This window comes from Perognathus longimembris, chromosome 15 (assembly GCF_023159225.1).
Source record: "Perognathus longimembris pacificus isolate PPM17 chromosome 15, ASM2315922v1, whole genome shotgun sequence".
NCBI lineage: Eukaryota > Metazoa > Chordata > Mammalia > Rodentia > Heteromyidae > Perognathus > Perognathus longimembris.
The window spans coordinates 30,532,825-30,551,644 of record NC_063175.1 but is presented as its reverse complement, the minus strand read 5'-3'; the positions used below and the strand labels follow the sequence as shown (position 1 = coordinate 30,551,644).

The following is an 18,820-nucleotide window of genomic DNA, read 5'->3' as shown; positions in this document are numbered from 1 at the left end:
CCTCCCTCCCTCCTTCCCTTCTTTTCTTTCATCCTGGGACTTGAACTCAGGGCTTGGGCACTATCTCTGAGTTGCTGTTTGCTCAAGGCTAGCACTCTACCACTTGAGTCACATTTCCATTCTAGCTCTTTGGTAGTTTATCAGAGGTAAGAGCCTCAATAACTTTCCTGCTTGGGCTGGCTTTGATCCTTAGATCTCAGCCTCCTGAGAGTAGCTAGGATTATAGACATGAGCCACTGACAATATTTTTTTCTACTGAAATTTATAAATATTACTGTCAGCATTTTAGTTAATTGTTTTACATATTAGGATGGCTAGTATTGTTGAGGTTGTTTTTTTTTTTTTTTGCCAGTCTTGGGCCTTGGACTCAGGGCCTGAGCACTGTCCCTGGCTTCTTTTTGCTCAAGGCTAGCACTCTGCCACTTGAGCCACAATGCCACTTCTGGCCATTTTCTATATATGTGATGCTGGGGAATTGAACCCAGGACTTCATGTATAGGAGGCAAGCACTCTTGCCACTAGGCCATATTCCCAGCCCCTGTTGTTGAGTTTTGTGGTGCACTTTTGTCTATTTGAGGAACATCATTCTTAGTGCATGTTAGAAGAGAACTTCAGACATTTGTCAGCAATTTGCCTTTGTCTTTCTAGTATTTGCACAAAGAAAGTGTCTGATACACTGTTCTATTTCATGTATTATTCAAAGCAAATTTAATTTGATTAGATAGTGAAGGACCATTTTCTTATCAAACTACCACACAATTTTGTTTGGGTTTTGTTTGTGTTTTAATTATAGATTGTGGAAAATTGAAAAGTTTACCATAAGTCTATTCATTCATGAAAACAATACATTCAGATTTTCTTCCGTGTCCTTTAAAAATATCTTTGAAAAGCTAGGACCCTGATGGTTCTTAGCTACTTAGGAGGCTGATATCTGAGGATTGTGGTTCAAAGCCAGCCTGGGCAGGAAAGTCTGTGAGACTCTTTTGTCATCAAAAAGCCAGAAGTATAGCTGTGGCTTAATTGGTACAGCACTAGCCATGAGCAAAAAAAAGCTCAGGAACATAGCCTAGGCCCTGATTATGTCTCCCTGTCTGTCTGCCTGTTTGTGTCTATAGCCATGTATATACATATATATTTATATACACACATATATATGTATATCTATATATCTTTTAAGAGCTGGTCATGTGGCTTGGTGGTAAAGCACTTGCTTGGCATGCACGAGGCCCCTCATTTGATCTCTAGCACTGCAAAAATAAATGAAATACTCATTTCTTTTCTGTAAATGTTGTATACATTTCCAAATAGATTTTCTTCCCCCCTGTTTATGGTTTAGTTTTTTTTTTTTTTTTTTTTTTACTTTAATGTTGGGGAAGGGTCCCAGGCCCTCTCTCATGCCAGGTAAGTGCTCTGCTACTGAGCAACTGCCTTGCAGATTTTGTTACCAATACTTAGATTTTTCTCTCATGTTTTGTAAGTCATTTTTTAAATTAGCGTATTTTTTTTTTTTTTTTTTTTTTTTTGGCCAGTCCTGGGCCTTGGACTCAGGGCATGAACACTGTCCCTGGCTTCTTCCCGCTCAAGGCTAGCACTTCGCCACTTGAGCCACAGCGCCGCTTCTGGCCGTTTTCTGTATATGTGGTGCTGGGGAATCGAACCTAGGGCCTCGTGTATCCGAGGCAGGCACTCTTGCCACTAGGCTATATCCCCAGCCCCTAATTAGCGTATGTTAGTTGTGTAACAGTGGGGGTTCATTGTGACATTTCCACACATGTATGCACTATATTCCAATCAAGTTCATTCCTTTGTTGTTTTTCCTTACCTCATCCCCCTATTCATAAAACAAAAATTCTGTTTTCTGGGGCTGGGGATATGGCCTAATGGCAAGAGTGCTTACCTCGTATACATGAGGCCCTGGGTTCAATTCCCCAGCATCGCATATACAGAAAATGGCCAGAAGTGGCACTGTGGCTCAAGTGGCAGAGTGCTAGCCTTGAGCAAAAAGAAGCCAGGGACAGCGCTCAGGCCCTGAATCCAAGGCCCAGGACTGGCAAAAAAAAAAAAAAAAAAAAAAAAAAATCTGTTTTCTTAGTAGAGTATTATGTAACACTTGTACCATTTATATGTCTGTTTGATTGGGCCATAAGGTGCCCATGTTATGTTGTGTGTGTTGGTGAATGTGTTTCAGGATGAGATTAATCTTTGCATTGATGGTCTGATAAAATAGGTGCCTTCATAATGTAAATGGACCTATACAGTCAATTGAAGACCTCAGTTTATCAGAAAGATTGACTCTGCTGTCATTTGAGGTAACTTCTGCTTCCCTGTCTTTGAACTGAGCAGTAGTTTTGTGTCCTGCCTTTACACTTGAACTGAAACAGCTGTTCATCCTGGGTTTCCTGCCTACAGTTTTCAGGCCAGAACTATACCACTGGTACTCTGGGTTTTCAGGCCCTTGGAGTAGACCTGCCCTATACTGTTGGCTTTTTTGGTTATGTTTTTAGTTGCAAATCTTGGGACTTGTTAGCCTCTAATCCTATGAGCCAATTTCTTTCCCTCCTTCCCTCCCTCCCGGCCTGCCACAACTTCACTTGGAGATAAGAGTCTCATGGACTTTGCTGCTCAGGCTGGCTTTGAACCTCAACCCTCAGATCCCAGCCTCCTGAGTAGCTAGGATTACAGGTATGAGCCACTAGTGCACAGCCAGTGTATTGGGCCTCCATTTCTGTTTGTTTGTTTTTGTTGACAATCCTGGGGCATGGACTCAGGTCCTGAGCACTGTCCCTGGCTTCTTTTTGCTTAAGGCTAGCTAGCACTCTGCCACTTGAGCCACAGCGCCACTTCCGGCTTTTTCTATCTACATGTGGTGCTGAGGAATTGATCCCAGGGCTTCATGTATATGAGGTGAGCACTTTACCACTAGGCCATATTCCTAGCCCCAAGGGCCTCCATTTCTGAACATATGCATTGTATTGGTTCTGTTTTTGTGAAGAACCTTGAGTAAAAGTGATCTGAGTACTTTACCCAGTAAATCCACTGATAAGCAAATCCACTGATAAGTGTTTATAATTTATAATAAGATTTAGATGGGTGCTGTGGTTCATGCTTGTAATCTAGCTACTCAGGAGGTAGAACAGTTTGCAAGATTCCATTTCCAGTGAGCCATCAAGTTGGATTGGAGGCATGCCTTAATAGTATAGTTGACAGCCTAAATGAGAAGCCCTGAGGTGTTGGGTGTTTTGGTTTTGTTTTTGTTTTTGCCAGTCCTGGGGCTTGGACTCAGGGCCTGAGTACTGTCTCTGGCCTCTTTTTGCTCAAGGCTAGCACTCTGCCACTTGAGCCACAGTGCCACTTCTGGCTATTTTCTATATATGTGGTGCTGAGGAATCGAACCCAGGGCTTCATGTATATTAGGCAAGCACTCTTGCCACTAGGCCATATTCCCAGCCCCGAGAAGCCCTGAGTTTGAGCCTTGTGTTTGGTGCCAACACAGAAACCAAATGATGTTGGTTTGATTGCAATTTCTACCATCAATATGTTGATGAATTTGGTGAGCTTTTTTTCTTAATTATGGACACCCAACATGAATAGATGTGGTATATTTGTACAGTGTATAAAGGAATAAAGTGTCACCCTATGTTGCAGTAGGATGAACAAACCAGACTTCCTGTAACACAGAAGCAGCTAGTCACAGATCTCATATTATAGGAGTCCATTTTTTTGAAATATCCAAAATAGGGAGCAGTGACGATTCAGTCATTTCCCAAAGCCCTACCTCAAGACAGTTGCCTTGGGAGCCAAGCCAAACATAAGTCTGTAGGTGATATTTCAGATTAACCAATCCAATTCACTATAAACCAATAATATAAATATGGTAATACTGACATAAGTACACAATTACCTTTATTGGTATTTATTATTTAAGGACTTTAATTCTTACCTGTTTTTTTTACCTCAGCCTGAAGGAGTTACTTTAACATGTCCATAGGTTTACTAGAGATGAACTATCTTAGCTTTTGTTTAGCTTGAAAGGTTAGTTTTTTTCAGATACAAAACTCTTGGTTGAACATTGTATTGTTCTTCAGACATTAACTATGTTGTCTCATTGTCTTATTTCTGACATTGTCTTGTTTCTGACAAGAAATTGATTCTTTTTTTTTTGGCCAGTCCTGGGGCTTGGACTCAGGGCCTGAGCACTGTCTGTGGCTTCTTTTTGCTCAAGGTTAGCACTCTGCCACTTGAGCCATAGCGCCACTTCTGGCTGTTTTTTGTATATGTGGTGCTGAGGAATTGAACCCAGGGCCTCATGTATATGAGGCAAGCACTCTTGCCACTAGGCCATATCCCCAGCCCAAGAAATTGGTTCTTAATCTTATTGAAGCATGCTTTATAGTGCAGTTACTTCTCTGTTACTGCTTCCAGAATTTTGTGTCTTTTCCTTTATATTGTTTGAGTATATTGTGTTTCAGTGTTCATCCTACTTGCAGTTTGAGTGAAATGTATCCCTGAGTTTATCCTACTTGTAGTTTATTAAGCTTCTTGGATTTGTACATACATGTTTTTCCTCCCATTTTAGAGTTTTCAGCCATTTTAGTAGTCCTTATCGACAAGATGGTTCCAAAAATCTAAGTACCTGCCTGAAACCATAGACAGCACTGAATATTAAATGTATTATTTTTCTCTATAAATTGATAATACAAGTTGCATTTTCCATCTTAACTAAGCATCTGTCACACACCGGCCAAAATTTGACAGTTTGAGATACAACAGCAAAACAAGCATATTTATTTTTCTTTTTGGCAGTATTGAAGTTTGAACTCAGGCCTCACTGCTTGTTAGGCTGGTGCTCTACCACTTGAGCCACATATCCAGCTCTATTCTTTCCTGATGATTTTGGAGCTGGCATCTTACAAACTTTTCTATTGAGCTCTAGGCCTCCTGAGTAACTAGGGACATGGGAGTGAACCACCAGAACCTGTCTCATGCATTTCTTCTCTTCATATTTCATGGGTAGAGGATTTTCTTTTTTTCTTTTCTTTTCTCTTTCGTTTTCTTCCTTTCTTTTTTGTTATGGGGCTTGAGCTGAGGGCTTGGGTTCTGTCCCTGATCTGTTTTGCTCAATGCTACTAGCACACTATCACTTAGAGCCACAGCTCTGTTTCAGGTTTTAAGTGCTTGATTGGAGGAGATGAGTTTTATTGGCTTTCCTACAGAGGCTGACTTTGAATCACCATCCTCAGATCTCAGACTCCTAAGTAGCTATGGTTACAGGCATAAGCCACCACTACTGGACTAGAGGATATTTTTTTACTGTGGATTGTAGCAACTTCAGCATGATTTTCTCCCCTGTACTAATTAAAAAATGTTATTACCTTTCTAATCCTTTTTGCTGCTATAACATATGATTTATCACACTGTGCTTTTAATGATTCAGTATTGAGTTTCTTATTACTCGAGGACTGAACTAGTTATTCCCTCAGAAACTAGCACCTTGTAGACATTTCATTCAACAAATACGCATTGAATGAGTTACTGAATGAATATTGTAAATATACAGGCCTTTAAGGTTGAAGAAGGGATTATGGAATAGTTTGCTGTTTTATTTTGAAATTGTTTGAAAGAAGTATTGAACTTCTGACTTCATCAAACACCCACTTCCAGTTGTAGGTATTTTCATGGCTGATAAAGACCTGGAGAATTGACTGCCTTTTTAGTCTGCTATATTGTTCCACTCCTACTGAGACAAGATATTTTAGAAAGCTGGTCCTTACAGTATTGTCAGTGGAATCCTGTGGATTATTGAGACCTACTGAGGGGATATATGGGCCTACAAAGTAAAAATTCATGATATTAATAAGACCCTTGTTCCATTCACTATTTGGAGACATGCCTTAATGATACAGAAGCAAAGATAGATGAAAACTATACAATATGCTATACATATAATATATGTACATATATACTATTATATATATATATAACTATACTATGCTATATATAACTGTACTATTCTACCATTAGGTCAGACATGCCAAACTCCAGACCCTACTAGTAGTCATATATTTTTCATGACACACTCAGTAGTCAAAATAAATTTCACTTAAGGGGCTGGAATGTAGGTTAATGGTAGAGTGCTTGCCTAGCATGCATAAAGCAGTGGGTTCAATTCCTCAGCACCTCATAAACAGTAAAAGACAGAAGTGGCGCTGTGGCTTAAGTGGTAGAGTGCTACCTTTGAGCAAAAGAAGCTCAGGGACAGTGCCCAGGCCCTGAATTCAAAGTCCCAGGACTAGGGAAAAAAAAGTTTCACTTAAAAGTGCTTATTGATGTGGTATAAATTACTTATACAATATTTGTATGAATCCCTGCTTTCATCCCTCTCATGTAGCTCAAGCCGTCCTGGAACTTAAGATCCTCCTTTCTCAGTCTCCTGAGTTCTGGGACTATGGGCAGTATCGTACCATGCCTGGGTCTGCTTTTATTTCTTTAGGAGTGTATGCTCAGAAATTGAATTCTAAATTGTATGAAAATTGTGTATTCATTCTGTTGATGAGTTGTACTGGAGATAGGAGTCTCAGTGTATGTGTATACATGTGTATATTCATGCCTGTGTTTTGATAGGTTTTCTCAATCTTTTTTTGTTGCTAATAATACTACTACAGATTGGATGCTTAATGAAAAGAAGCTTATTTTGATTTGATTCTGGATGAGCTAGATTGAGGGTCTGTATCTAGTGATTGTCTTCTGAAGTTGTCAAAGTTGTGAGATGGTGCATGTTTAACCTAAGAAAGGGGAGCAGAGAGGAGCGAGAGAGGTGTATTCTTCTGGTCCCCCCCCCCCCCGCCTTTAAAATAGAGCCCATTAGTGTTTTGTAAAGGGAGTTTTACTCTGGTTTCCTTATCTAATTGCAATGAGTTAATTCTGCTAATAATACTGTACAGTGGGGATTAAATATCAACGTAAGAAGCTCTATAGGAGCTGATGGCTCACACCTGTAATTCTAGCTACTCAAGAGGCTGAGATCTGAAGATCGAGGTTCAAAGCCAGCCCAGGCCAGAACTCTTACCTCCAATTAACCATCAGAAAACCAGAAGCGGGGGCGGGGCTGGGAATATGGCCTAGTGGCAAGAGTGCTTGCCTCGTATACATGAAGCCCTGGGTTCGAGTCCTTAGCACCACATATATCGAAAATGGCCAGAAGTGGCGCTGTGACTCAAGTGGTAGAGTGCTAGCCTTGAGCACTGGCCCTGAATCCAAGGCCCAGGACTGGCAAAAAAAAAAAAAGGAAAAAGAAAACCAGAAGTGATTCTGTGGCTCAAGTGATAGACCACTAGCCTTGAGCTCAAGAGCTCAGGGACAGCACTCAGGCCCTGGAGGTCAAGCCCCACAAGTGACAGAAAAAAGAAACTCTGTAGGATAGTCAAATCATATTCAGACCATAGCAGTAACCCTCATAATGTGGGTGAGTGGTATCTGTTGATGATTTTAGTTTACATTTCCTTAGTGACCAGTGATGTTGAACATTGTTTCATTTGTTAGCCATCTGTTTATCTCTGGAGAAGTATCAGTTCAAGCCCTTTGCATGGTTTTGAATTGGGTTGTTTTTGTTGTTGAGTTGTAATAGTTTAAAAAGTGTATGATTGGGGGCTGGGAAGTGGCCTTGCATGTTTGAAGCCCTGGGTTCCATTCCTTAGTACCACATAAACAAACAAAAAACAACCCCGAAGTGGTGCTGTGGCTCACATGGTAGAGTGCTGGCTTTAAGCAAAAAGGACCAGGGACATTGCTCAAGCCCTGAGTCCAAACCCCAGGACTGGCAAAAAAAAAAAAGTACATGATCTACTATCAGAAGATGTATGATTAACAAGTCACACGTGAGTTAAAAAAATTGTTGATAATTTTGTTTGTCTCACTATTTTGCCAGGTTGGCATCAAACTTATCCTCCTGTCTGCAGAAGGAGTATGTCACCATGTCCAGCTAATCCTGCTTTCCTTTTGTTAATACTTTAAAGCTTTTTACAGTCCATTTTGCTTTTTACTGTTGTTGCTGACTGTGCTTTTTAGGTGGTTGACTAATAAATCATAGACAAATCCAATTCTTGAAATTTTCTCCATGTTTTCCTTTATAGTTTTTTTTTTTGTCTTTAGTTTACTTGATCCATTATAAAGTGTGAAATTAGGTTGAGGGTCTTTTTTGTTTTCCTCTCAAGGGCATCATTTGTACCACAAGTTGTTGAAAAGGTTGTCTTTTCCTTCATGGAATTTGTTTAGCACCTTTAAGAAGAATGGCCTGTGCCTATTTTAGGGGTCTGTTTCTGAATTCTTCATTCTGTTCTGTTGGTTCATTTCGTCTCTCAATACCACAGTTTTGATTACTGTAACTATAATATGATGAGATCAGGTAGATTGATTTCTCCTACTATTTTTAATAATAATAACAGCAATAATAATTATTTTTCCCAGTCCTGGGATTGGACTCAGGGCCTGAGCAGAACACTGTCCCTGGCTTCTTTTTGCTCAAGGCTAGCACTCTACCTCTTGAGCTACAGAGCCACTTTCTCCCTTTTCTGTTTATGTGGTGCTGGGGAATCAAACCCAGGGCCCAGGGCTTTGTGCATGCTAGGCAAGCACTGCCAGTAAACCACATTCCAGCCCCCTCACTATTCTTTTTCAATATTGTTTTTTTTTTTTTTTTTTTGGCCAGTCCTGGGCCTTGGACTCAGGGCATGAACACTGTCCCTGGCTTCTTCCCGCTCAAGGCTAGCACTCTGCCACTTGAGCTACAGCGCCGCTTCTGGCCGTTTTCTGTATATGTGGTGCTGGGGAATCGAACCTAGGGCCTCGTGTATCCGAGGCAGGCACTCTTGCCACTAGGCTATATCCCCAGCCCTTCAATATTGTTTTGCTCACTTCTTTGTCTTTCCATATAAATTTTATTTTATTTTTTTATTTTTGGCTAGTCCTGGGCCTTGGACTCAGGGCCTGAGCACTGTCCCTGGCTTCTTCCCGCTCAAGGCTAGCACTCTGCCACTTGAGCCACAGCGCCGCTTCTGGCCGTTTTCTGTATATGTGGTGCTGGGGAATCAAACCTAGGGCCTCGTGTATCCGAGGCAGGCACTTTTGCCACTAGGCTATATCCCCAGCCCTCCATATAAATTTTAGAATAGTTTACAGCTATAATTTTTGTTAAGATTTATATTAATCTCATATCAGTTTAGGGATAAACGACACATTTGTTGTATTGAGTTGTATTTTGTGGACATGATAAATCTATTTAGATTTTCTTTGATGTTTTCCGTCAACATTTTGTGGCTTTTAATCTCATATGTTATTAGATTTATATATGTTATTAGGTACATGTATATATGTTGAGATTTATACAAACTTGAAATGATTTAGAATTTTGTGTTAATTTCTAATACATTGAAATAGAGTTTTGTTTATTTTGTTTTCTGTGACTTTATTAGTTCTCATTTTTTTTTTCTTGAGCTGTTTGGGATTTCTTTGCAGATAATCATGTCTGTCATCTGCAAACAGAAAACATTTTATTTCTGACTTCTATGTCTTTTATCTTCTTTCATGGACAGTTAGTGCACTTTATGTCGGGAATTTCCAATACAATGTTGAATAAGAATGATGAGCATAGACATCTTTACCTTGATCTTTTTTTTTTTTTTCTCCTGGGGCTTGAAATCTGGGCCTGGGCGCTGTCCCTGACCTCTTCAGCTCAAGGCTAGTGCTCTACCACTTGAGCCATAGCATCACTTCAGATTTTCTGGTGGTTAATTGGAGATAAGCGTCTCATTTCCTGCCTGGGCTGGCTTTGAACCAGGATCCTCAGATCTCAGCTTTCTGAGTAACTAGGATTACAGGTGTGAGCCATTAGCTCCCGGCTTTACCTTCATCTTGATGTGAGGGAAAATGCATCCAATTTCCACCATTAGATCAACTATTAGCTATAGGATTTTTAGATACTCTTTATTAAGTTAAGGAAGTTCTCTGTCAGTAGTTTTATTTTATCATGAGTACTGGATTTGATAGATAGCAATATAGCCTGTTAATAGGATATATTAATTGATTCTTGAACCATTTTTGTATCTCTGGAATGAATTTTAGTTGTCTCGTATAAAACTGTTGTGTATATTGCTGAATTTTATTGATACTAACGTTTTGTTAAGAGTGTCTGTATTCATGAGGGCTGTTGGTCTGTAGGTTTTTTTTTAATGCCTGTTTTGATACCATGGTAGCATATTCATAAAATAGAATTTGTTCCATTTATTTGTTTATTCATTTATTTAGTGCTGGGGTTTGAAGTCGGAGTCCCATGCTCCTCTTACTTGCTTGACTGATACTCAGTCACTTGAGCCACACTTTTAGCCTTTCTCAGATTTTCTGGAAGAGATTAAAAATTTTAAATTATGGGGCTGGGGATATAGCCTAGTGGCAAGAGTGCCTGCCTCGGATACACGAGGCCCTAGGTTCGATTCCCCAGCACCACATATACAGAAAAAAACGGCCAGAAGCGGCGCTGTGGCTCAAGTGGCAGAGTGCTAGCCTTGAGCGGGAAGAAGCCAGGGACAGTGCTCAGGCCCTGAATCCAAGGCCCAGGACTGGCCAAAAAAAAAAAAAAATTAAATTATGAATCCAGCTTCTTTAATTGACATAGAGCTATTCAAACTATATATTTTATATTTGGTGAGTTGTGGCAGCCATTGTTTTCAAGCAAATGGTGTATTTTGTTGAGGTGTCTAATTTATTTTTGGAGTTGTTCAAAGTATTCACTTGTCCTTCTGATTTCTAAAAGGTCTGTGATGATATCCCTGCTTCATTTTTTTTTAGTTTTGGATATTTTTTATTCAAAGGTTCTCAAAAGAAATAAAACAGAAAAAGCTAACAATCTGATCAAATGTACAGTTCAAAAATGTCTTTTGGCGTTTAACAAGTCCTAGGAAAGAAAACTACAGAGTTATCTTGAACCGGACAAATAAGTTACCACCGGCAAGTTTGTGGCGCTAGTAAAACACAAATAAAAAATTAACTCTCTTGATCATATAGTTATCTCTATGAAAATCTTTTTTTTCAATCTGTACAAAAGGTCTTTCTTCATAAATTAATTTTTTAATAATTTAATGGCTGTCTACTATGTGATGTTTAACTGATTTTTTTTTTTTTTTATGTACAGAGGTTTGTTTCCCAAATCTTACCCAGACGAGTATGGCACTTAGTTCAGACATTTCTAGCAGCAGATTTCCCCTCCCCTTCTAACTGAGCTATCAAATTTCTTTCATAACTAATGCAAAAAAAATCAAGTAGTGAGAGACCCAGTTTCAGAAACATACTCGGTACATGGAGGGTGCTGCGTTCAGTCTGGACTTTGACAAAGCAGTAATATTTCAGGGAGCATAGAACCAATAATACCACAACTTAAAAAAAGGAAACAAAATAAAAAATTAAAAAAAAACTCAAAACACATTTCTCTTATGACTATGTAATTTTTTTTTTACTAGAATCTACACTTCTTGGAGCAGCAAGGACTTTTGAAACTATGAAATGTCACTGACATTGATAATCAAATACAAGCAATAAAATTTAAGAACTAAAAAATACTTGAAAGAAGAAATAACTGCTTAGCCCCTAGCTCCTGAGCTAGGAGGATTTGGTCTGTGGAAACCTGCTTCATTTTTGATACTGATAATTTCTTTCTTCACTTTTTTCTATACTATTCTGGCTAAAGAGTTTTTAATTGTGTTGGTCTTTGCAAAGAATTTAGTATTATTATATTTTTTCTCTATTTTCAGTTTAATCTCTTACCTTTATGTCCTTCCTTTTACTGCTTGGTTTTGGTCTCTCCCCTTTTTTTGTGTGCTAGCCAGTACTTAACTCTGGGCTTGGTGCCTGCTCAGCTTTCTGGTTCATGGCTTGAAGTTTACCACTTGAGCCATACCTCCAGCTTGATTTTTTTTCTTAACTTTTTTTTTTTTTTTTTTGGCCAGTCCTGGGCCTTGGACTCAGGGCCTAAGCACTGTCCCTGGCTTCTTCCCGCTCAAGGCTAGCACTCTACCACCTGAGCCACAGCGCCCCTTCTGGCCGTTTTCCATATATGTGGTGCTGGGGAATCGAACCGAGAGCTTCATGTGTAGGAGGCAAGCACTCTTGCCACTAGGCCATATTCCCAGCCCCCAGCTTGATTTTTTTACTAGTTAATTGGAGGTGGAGTTTTGCCGTTTTTTTGCCTGGGTTGGCGTTTAACTGTGATGATCCAGGCCATGAGCTAACTGATGTCCAGCTCCTCACATCTTGGATTCGTTACTTGAGACATTTTTCTCCCCAATATATGCGTTTAGTGTTATTTTTAAAATTTTCTCAGTACTACTTCACTGGTGTCACACAAATTTTGATATGTCTTTTTTTTTTTTTAACATTTTTGTAGTTGAAAGCATTATGATAGCTGCTTTAAAGGCTTTGTCACATGTTTCTGATATCTTTGTCCAGTTAGTGTTAGCATCTGTAGATTGTCTTTTTTAAAACGTTGAGTCTTTCTGGCTCTTGATTTGATGGGTGACTAAAAAAATGATCCATAGACTTTTAATGGATTATTTAATGAAATTCTCATTTTATTTTATTTTGTTTCAACTGGGCTTCTCTGACAATGCTTCATCCCAAGAGGGAATTGCTCTTCAGTCCTGTCTAGTGTGAGTCAGCCTTCCACAGCTCTACTAGACCTTCACTTGACATCATAGGGAGAGGATAAAGAATCAGTGGCTTCATTGCTGATAGGCTTTTATGAAGTTTCCTGTGACATAACCCTATTTGGGAGTTCCTCCTTATTTCTAGGTGGAGTTGAAGTCTAGGCTCCCTTCTTTTCCTTCTCTGATACTGCATTGGTGTAAGGGTAATGGGCTTTATATTATAGTATTGAAAAGACAAATTCAAAGTCTTAAATTATGGTATATTCTTAGTGATACCTTAACTTCAATGACAGAGATAACCAGGTGTTCAGACTCCATTGTCATTGAAGAATCAGATTATTTTTCCTGTACTCTTATTAAAGATTCCTTCCTCTGAATTATAGTTACTTCTTATATTGCTCTTTTCTGAATCATTGTCACAGACAAAGATTCCCGATTGGCTAGTCTCAGTCACATGACTGTTTCCTATCTATAAGTAATTGCAGGGTGAATTTTCTAATATTTGTGGTAGAGAAATGAGATTCATGACATCAGCATATCATAAAAAGTAGCTATATTTGAATAAAGAAGTAACATTTGTTTTGGACTTCAAAGGTACATTTTTAACACATAGAGATGAATGAGGAAGATTTTTTTTAGCAGATTAATTACTTTTGGGGACAAGAGAAGAGTATGACACTCATAGAAATTATAAGAAAAGTATGGAAGAGTTTCGGGCCCAGGAGTGTGTGTGTGTTTCAAGGATCATATGGAACTAGGAAGCACAGCTGAGTGAAAAGTTCTTTGGTTTCTTCACCCTTAGATAATCAGTGGGTTGATTCCAGCATAGCCAGACAGACAAAATTGTTTTAAGAATATACTGCTTGGAATTAAAAAGTGATCTGCAATGAAACTGATTTTTTTCTTGCAAATAAATTCCCTAAAGTATTAAAAGATGCATAAACTTAATTAGATATCTCAGCTCCTGTGAAACTATTTAATGCTCCCACTGTATGATTTTTTTTTTTGGTAACAGCCATTATGGGATTTGGTATGGATATAGAGTCTTATCTTTTTGTTTTATCATCTAGTAAGAGAATTGGAATTCGTTTGAGGTTTGGTAAAAAGGTTGGAAGATACGTGCTGAAACATGCCAGTCTTCAGTAATTGAGTGTGTGTTGACATAACCATCTCCCCTCCCCACCTTTTTTTATTTTTTTGCCCCCTTAGCCTTCTAACCATACTTATTTCACGCCATAAAAACTGTAAGTAAAGCTCCACTGTGATGAAAAGTGGATATATGCAAAGGGCCATATCAGAACTTGAAAGTCAATAAATCCAGTCACTTCTTTCCGACAGAGGAACTCCCTGCCCATCCTCATTATTAGCATAGCTTTTTGTGAAGAACACTCTGAGAGAAATAATGGCTCGCAATATTTCAGACTTTATGATCACTAGTATATTTAATAAGTTTATTTTATTTTTTGTGCCTGTCTGGGGCTGAACTCAGAGCCTGGGCACTGTTCCCTGAGCTTCCTTTGCTTAAGGCTAGTGCTTTACTACTTAAGTCACAGCTCTCTTCTGACCTTTTTCATAGTTTAGTTTAGATAAAAGTCTCATAGGCTTTCCTGCCTGGGCTGGCTTTGAACTGCAATCCTCAGGGCTCAACCTCTTGTAGTTAGAATTACAAGTATAAGCCACCAGCACCCAACCTATGAGTTTATTTCAATATAGCTCCAAGTCAGATACTAATTTTCACTTTTTTTAAGTACTCATAATTAAAAATTAAACTCAGGGTCTCATGCTTGTGAGGCAGGACATCTACCACTTGTACCACTTGTGCCACCACCCCTAGCTCATTTTTGTATTGGCTATTTTAATTAATTAATTTGTGTTCTAATACTGGGGCTTGAACTCAGGGTCTGAATGCTATCCTTTAAATTTTCCATTCTTGGCTGTTGTTCTACCCCTTGAGCCACAGTTCTACTTCCAGCTTTTTGCTCATTAATTGGAGATAGATACGAGTTCTTGGACTTCCCTGCCCAGCCTGGCTTTGAAGTGTGATCCTAAAATCTCAGCCTTTGACTAGCTAGAATTGTAGTCATAAGCCACTGATGTCCAGGTTGCACTGGTTTTTTTTTTTTTTTTTTGGCCAGTCCTGGGCCTTGGACTCAGGGCCTAAGCACTGTCCCTGGCTTCTTCCCGCTCAAGGCTAGCACTCTGCCACTTGAGCCACAGCGCCGCTTCTGGCCGTTTTCTTTATATGTGGTGCTGGGGAATCGAACCTAGGGCCTCGTGTATCAGAGGCAGGCACTCTTGCCACTAGGCTATATCCCCAGCCCAGCACTGGTTATTTTTGGGGTAGGGTTTTGCCTTGTGCCCTGATAGGCATGGGCTGCAATATTCTTGTGTTTCCCTATGTCACTGTAAATGACAGGTGTTCACCACCTGTCTTCACACAGCCATTATGTTTCCTATAGCCCAGATAACAGGCTTTTACTACACCCAAGTATTATTAGTGAAAATGGAGTCTTTGGAACTTTTATGCCCGGGCTGGTCTCAAACCTTGATTCCCTCCCCCATCTCTGCCTCTCAGGTGGCTGGGATTATAAACTTGAGCTATTTTCATATTTTTATTGCTTCTAAATACATGTTTGTTAAAAAATTTAGAACAGCAGATGAATAAAATTGTGAAGTAAGAAATCTAAGATTTTTGTTTTGAGACATAATCTCACTCTGTACCCCAGGCTGTTCTCAGACTTGCTATGGAGCCAATGCTGGTTTTGAACTCTTAATCTTCCTGTCTCTGCTTCTAGTGTAAGATTATAGGTCTGTGCCAGCTGCTTGGCTTAGGATTTTAGTTTTCCTCAAGAAATTAAAAATTAATTCTAAATATCATTAGAGATATCTTGGCAGAAAAGTCAGAATGCTTTTGAAGGGAAAAACAATACAGGTAATGAATTTTTTTAGTTAGCGAGGCAGATTGTACGTCATTTGAATTATGAAAGTACGATATTTGTAGTGGAGTAGGAGTATTAAGGAGTAGATTAGAGCTTTGGAGAGGCCCATTTTATGTAGGCTTTTGGTAAATTAGGCACTTCAGATCCCTGGGAGAAAGAATAAAATATTAATAAAGCTTTTTAGATTCCTACTTAATATCAAAGATGAAATTATTTGAATTTAAGGTACAACTTAAAAAAACTATGCAAGCACAAAAGAAAACAAGAAATAATGCATTTTATAGTTTCTTGGATTGTTGAGCTTTTTTTTTTTAAAAAAAAAAAAAGACAATGTTTTACTGTGTATAGCCAAGACTGACTTGGATTACAAGAGTGAGCTACCAAGCTTATCTGTGTCAAAAGATTTTCTAAATAATGAAGTTGGAAAATACTAACTTTCAATTTTAACTAACACTTCAGTGAAAATAATTGTAGTATATAAACATAAATGAATAAGAGGAAATATCTCAGCTGGAAAACAGACAGCGTAATATTAACAGACAATTCTTTTTATTTTTATTTATTTTTTGTCAGTCATGGAGCTTGAACTCAGGGCCTGGGTGCTATCCCTGAGCTCTTTTGCGCAAGGCTAGTGCTCTACCACTTTGAACCACAGCCCCACTTCTGGTTTTCTGGTGGTTACTTGCAGATAAGAGTGTTACAGACTGGTTTTTTTTTTTTTTTTTTTTTTTTTTTTTTTGGCCAGTCCTGGGCCTTGAACTCAGGGTCCCTGAGCACTGTCCCTGGCTTCTTTTTGCCTAAGGCTAGCACTCTGCCACTTGAGCCACAGCGCCACGTCTGGCCATTTTCTGTATATGTGGTGCTGGGGAATTGAACCCAGGGCTTCATGTATATGAGGCGAGCACTCTTGCCACTAGGCCATATCCCCAGCCCCTACAGACTGTTTTTGCCTGGGCTGGCTTTGAACTACAGTCCTCAGATTGCAGCTTCCTGAGTGGCTAGGATCACAGGCGTGAGGCAGGAGCATCTGGCTCAGACAGTTCTTTAAAAAGAGGAATATAAATGATTAAAACATCAGCCTTAATAATAGGGAATTGCAAATAAAAACTATTGTCTACTTGTACAAGATTGGCAAAATTTTTAAGTGTTGTAATGATCATATAGACAGCTGAGCATTTTATTTATTTTTTCTTCTTTTTGACTATTGTGGTTTGGACTCAAGGTCTCAGGCTTGCTAGGCAATCACTCTACCACTTGAGCCGTGCTTTCAGCCTTTTTTATGCCTTATTTTTCTGGTAGGGTCTTGTGTTTTTGCCCTGGGCCTGCCTCCCATTGATGTGGGATCACAGGCACATTGGAATGTGCTGGTTGAAATAAGGCCTCACTAACTTGTCCTCTAGGTTGGCTTTCAATGGTATCTCTCCCAATCTCTGCCTCCCAAGTAACTACAGTTAGTGGTGTGAGCTTACTATGCCTTTTGTAAGTGAGCTTCTGTTTTTCTTCCAGGCTTTGTATTCTCACAACTTTTTTGCTCTACCATTTGAGCTCTACCTCCAGTTCCAGCTTTTTGCTGGTTAACTGGAGATAGAGTCTCAGATTTGTCTTCTTGGGCTGTGTACCTTCTTTCTCAGATCTCAGCTGCCTAAGTAGCTAGGATTATAGATGGGAACCACCAAAGTCAAGCAACTATAATTCTTGATTGGTTATCTTAAACCTAGCCTGTGTTTAGTATCTCAGTTTTCCTCATTATTTCCTCAATCAGTATTCAATGGTAAAATCAATCCAATAATGCCCATACTTATTTTGGTTAATAAGCTCTCAATTATTTTCTCTCTCATTTTTTTCATGCAATTTATTTGTTGGAACATATGGTGTGCCATGGATTATAGAATGTATCTCATTGTACATTTGCCTGATTATGTCCTACTAGTGTTATTTCTCACTAATACTTTATTGGCCATGTTGCATCACACTAATAATGTCATATATAATGACATGTTAAGTTGTTTTATATTGAAACATAAGGTCGATCAGATACCAGTGTGAGTCACCTTTACTTCATTTTTCTAATGGAGCAGTTTCTTATTTTGGCTCACTGTCTCGAAGGTTTCAGTCTAGGATGGCAAGGAGGATGTGTGGAGCAGAGCTGTTCCTTTCTTGACGGCCAGAAAACAGGGAATATGCCTTAAGCCTCCTCCATCATTTTTCATCCAGTTATTTTAGTGGCCACTGATAATGGTAGTCTGTACCCATTTTTAAACAATTAGTGGTTGCAAAACTATGACTGTCTGATCGTTCTATTTATTATACAGAATTCCTCTATTAACAGTAGTTCTCAAAAGTTTGATCCCCAGACTGGCAGCATAATTTTTGCCTGAAAACTTGTTGGAAGCACAAGTTCTTGGGTTTACTTTTGTGGGTTGGGACCAGCAGTCTGTGTTTTAATCCTTCTAGTGATTCCAAGGCTTATTGAAGCTTGCATGTTTGTTTTATAGAACTTTTCTTCATCCACCATTGGTTACTCAGAAATATAGTTCATGTAAGAAAGGCAGGGATAAATGCTCAGCTGCATTTACATTTTTGTTGTTTTTTGTGCCTATCCTGGGGCCTGAACTCAGGGCCTGGGCACTGTACTTAAGCTTTCTTTTTGCTCAGGGCTAGCACTCTGCCACTTTGAGCCACAGTTCCACCACTGTGGTTTTTTTTGTGTGTGTGTGCTTAATTGGAGATAATTGGAGTCTCACAGACTTTCCTGCCCAGGTTGGCTTTGGACCATGGTCCTCAGAGCTCAGCCTCCTGAGTTGCTAGGATTATAGATGCTGATGAGTTGCTAGGATTGTAGATGCGAGCCATCAGTACCTGGCTAGTTTTTGTTTGTTTTAAAGCCAAAGTTGAACTCATGAATACATGAGAGGAAATATACACCCCTTTCTTTTAGAGGAGATAAGTGAAATCATGTTTGTGAAAAACATTTGTTTTTAAAATTCCAAAAAAATGGAGGTCATGTACTTAGCTATCCCTTTTAGGTTCTTTTTCCTTCCATGGTGGATTTCCAGAAGTGGTAGAATAGTCATCCTGGTGAAGTTAATGGTACTTGGTGAGGTTGATAGTAGATGAGAAGCTGGTGGTGAACATGATAGGTTAGTAGGTTTATTTAATTCTCAAGCTGCTTACTTCAGATACTAAAAAGGT

The 18,820-nt window shown here is 39.1% G+C and overlaps 1 protein-coding gene across 2 annotated transcripts in view; it reads left to right on the top strand.

Annotated features, from left to right (window-relative positions):
* Positions 1-18,820, top strand: part of Rprd1a (regulation of nuclear pre-mRNA domain containing 1A) — a 56,007-nt gene that overhangs the window by 8,676 nt on the left and 28,511 nt on the right. The gene's annotated exons all lie outside the window — the stretch shown is intronic.